General features: G+C 33.7%; 1 long non-coding RNA gene across 1 annotated transcript; it reads left to right on the top strand.

Moving 5' to 3' along the window:
* Positions 1 to 993: 993 nt before the first annotated feature.
* LOC114183432 lies at positions 994 to 2,748 on the top strand. The gene is made up of 3 exons (XR_003604362.1): positions 994 to 1,121; positions 1,237 to 1,303; positions 2,526 to 2,748. It is a non-coding gene; the product is annotated as an uncharacterized LOC114183432 (long non-coding RNA).
* Positions 2,749 to 3,845: the final 1,097 nt, after the last annotated feature.

Here is a 3,845-nt window from a genome sequence, read left to right as displayed (position 1 = left end):
ATAAATAATACTTATAAAATGATCTAGTACTTGAAATTAACTTTAGCAAGAATTTTCAAACTCAATTTGATCATTAGGTTCTCTAAGTTGTCGAGTGTGAAAATTGATTAAACTAATTATAGTAAAATATGTGACCCAATTGGTAAGACATGCTAAATTTGGAAATCTTGTTATCGTAAATGTGTTATCATGAAGTTTTTTTAATGCATTTGGGAAAATATTTTTCATGTCAAAATATTTTAAAAGGGTACTTTTGCCAATTAGTTATATATTATGCATTAAAAAAGAAAAAAAATTGTACAAGATGCTCATTTATGTTATCCGTAAAAAGTGTTGTTAGATGTTTAGGTTGGAGGAGAAAAATAAAGTTAATGTAAGGATTCGTTAGTACGAAGGAGACGTGAAAACAAAGTATTTGAAACCGTATCCAAAGTGTGGTTTACATGGTGAACAAAGTTAGAAGGTCCTTTGTTTTGGAGTGTGAAATTACCATAAATTGGTCAGTTTTGGGTGCTACAAGTGTCAACAAGAGTGTCTTCAAAGGTTTAAGAGAATGCATAGATACATAGATAGGTATTGAATCTTAGAATCCAAGATCATGATCTTCTTACGTTACTCTATTTCTCGTACAAAACAACGACAACAAAAAAAATTTAATTCTGTTTTATATGCTTGGTGATTATTTTCTTGATAAGATTTTCAACAAATATTAAAGTTATGAAGTTAATTAGAGAAATATGTTATTTATCGAGTCTATTGTACCACCTCTTATTGGATCATCTATTAATATATAATCTCACACTCAATATGTATATGTTTTGATATGAAAGGATTTGTAGGAGTTATCATATCAACTATAGACAAGACAAATTTACAATAGTAAGTGTAAACTTCTCTTTACAAATTAATCTTATAAGCCCCAATTTTCAGCTTATAAATGTTTGGATCTGACCTTTTCGTAGGCCCAGGACTAACCCACTAGGGGACCCCCAATACCCTGTCCAGCTCCACTCATTCTCACCTGTCTCCTTTTCAGAAACTGTTCCTCCCCCTTACTCTCTCTACTGAAGCAGAAGGGCACTTCCAGGTTCCCCTCAAAGTGAATCAAAAACCAATTCCTAGTAAGTGGAAATCAAAACTCAAGCTCACGTTTGGTTCCTTTGCCTTTCTTAAGCTTAATCTCATGAGGGTTCCAATCCTAACTACATCTTCTGTTTCTAACTGTAATATTTCCAGCTTCTTAAAGTTGCTCTTGTCCTTCCACTTCGTAGTTCGTCTTCTTTAAAGCTCAGCTTTACTTAAGGTAAGGGAAGCTAGGTTTTAATAGTTTAAAGTTATTTCTGCATGCTTTTGGTTTGTTCTATGTTTTGATGCTTGAATGATATATTTGATTGTGTGGAACTAGTTTGTTTGCATTATTAGATGTTGCCTTGAGCTGTGTTCTGCTGCATGTGCGTTAACAGTGGCGAAAATTGTCATTCTCGCCCAAGCGAGCTCGTCTCGCCTAGGCGAGAGTAGCATAAGCTCGCCCTGATTCTGCTCAAGCATCTCGCTCAGGCGAAGAGTTCTTTTTTTAGCGACGCATCATCTCGCTCAGGCGAGAACGACTCACCTAAGCGAGCCCTCGAGGAAACTAGTGGTGCCCTCTGTTCGAGTCCTCGTTCAGGCGAGGGATTTTTGATTTGGGCGAAGAGTGATCTCGCTCCGGCGATAGGGTCTCGCCCAAGCGAGAGCTCACAGAGTGCCCCTGTTGCAGGCCTCGCTCAGGCAACAACGCCTAGCTTAAGCGAGACAGTTGTTGTAGCTTAAGCGAAGGCTTTTAGCCTAAGCGAGCATGGGGCATGTTTGATTTTGTTTTCTTTAATTTATCCATGGTTTGGCTATATGTCTTGAATATGCATGGTTACTTGATCTATATGTACTGGAATTGGTACGTTTGGTATGAGTTATGGCATGGAATTGTTGGTTGGTGGTGTGATAACATGCTAATTGGGAGTTTGAGATAAAAGTGGTGATTTTGGTATGCGGAACATAAATTATGAGTGTGGTAGGCGTAATTCCATGAATCTCTTGGTGGGATTTCATGGTGGTGTGTAGTGTATATAATTAAGATAAGGATTCAAGTAAGGATCGCATCCCGAAACTCTAAAGGATCAGTCAATGGTGAGAGTAGCGGGAGGTCCTAGTCTTTGGCAGGATAATGGCCTTAGATGCTTAAAGGCTAACCTTGTGTGTGGTAGGGTGAAACCCATTGGCAATGACTCTGCAGAGTAGAGGCTACCACAAGCGCTAATGTCCAGTGAATCCGATCTTATTATATTTATCCAGATAATTGAGTCATAATGTCCTGCTTGGTTGCTATAACATAATTCTCTGTGCCTACTGTGTTGTATGCTTGTAACTGTTTTAAGTACTTGTCTGCTATAATATGTTTAAATTATTTTACACTAGTTTACCCTTTCATTTTGTGCCTATTTCTTGTCTTGTTTTCTCTTTTGCGATGATTACCTTATTGGTGGGAGCAGATGAGAGAAATGCTGAAGGTAGATCTGATGGCGGTAGCGGTGCTGTTTAGTTGGACTTGTCATTTGAGGCTCTTAGGAGCAGTTTCATGGCCTTAGTGTCTTTTTGTAATTCTTTACTCTAGGAGCAACTCTTTTGCAAAACTGTTAAACCTACCTGAATTATATTTGTTTATGGTATTGTAGTATGCCTAAGTTCATTTCAAAATACATTCATGGTGGACTGTAGTAGTGGATCATCTTATGTATATTGTTAATTTGATTGCTCTGATTATTATTATAATTATGTGATGTTTTAATTTAGTAGAATTATTCTATTTAAATGGGATGTCACAAATCTTATAAGATTGAATTAGACATAAAATTTATTTCTTAAAAATTAAATATACTAATATTAAAAATAATGGTTTTATTTGTATACAAATTTTTTTTACATATAAAAAAATTTGAAAATTTGAAGGAGTCTAAACTTCCGTGTGACATCAAAGTTCCTCCCATATAAAACAATTGTTCAATGCTACATTTTTTTAATGTTGTCATAAATATTTATCATATTATTATAATGTTAGTTAAGCTAATTTACTGGAGTATAGAGTTTTTTTTCATGTATTTTTTTTATTATCAGAGACAATACTTACATAATATAATATGAGTTATTTTCGTTTGTGAGTTAGCACGTCAACTTTGATGGGAAAATCAGCCTTTAATTTCATGTACAATAACATAAGGTTAGTTGTTACACATGTTGTTTATCTTTCACATCTCCTAACTATAATATATATTGGAGTACCTTTTCTACTATTTCTCATTTTTTTAAGCAAATTCGTTTTTATTATTCAAGTGATTTTTAAAACTATAATTTATTATATATTAAAAATGTTTATTTACTATAATTCTAAGTATATTATGTACGTTAAAATTCTATTTATTTATTATGAACTTTTGTATAAAAATGACATGTATCTTCTCTAGTTTTAAAATATTAAATGTTTGTCTCTCTTATTTTTTATTTTTAATTATTTGACACTCGTATTTTGGTGATTAATGGGATTAGAAAAGAAAGGAGTTTTGATCTGAAAGCCTAGCTTAATGGGCTTCCCTTTCTTCACTTCGAAACCATTAACAACACTTTCCTTAATATAAGCCAATTCTAATAGTCTCACGCGATACACCCCCATCTAATTTCTTCCTCCACCCCCATCAAAAAGTTTCTGAAAAATGTTTTATGTAATAAGACTGATTTTTTTTTTCTGAAATTGTTTATAATAGTTCCGAAAATAAATTCAGAAAGTGACAAAGTATTGGAAGAAATATGTCAGAATA

The sequence above is a fragment of the Vigna unguiculata genome, chromosome 5, assembly GCF_004118075.2.
Source record: "Vigna unguiculata cultivar IT97K-499-35 chromosome 5, ASM411807v1, whole genome shotgun sequence".
NCBI lineage: Eukaryota > Viridiplantae > Streptophyta > Magnoliopsida > Fabales > Fabaceae > Vigna > Vigna unguiculata.
This window is presented reverse-complemented; position numbering and strand designations above follow the sequence as displayed.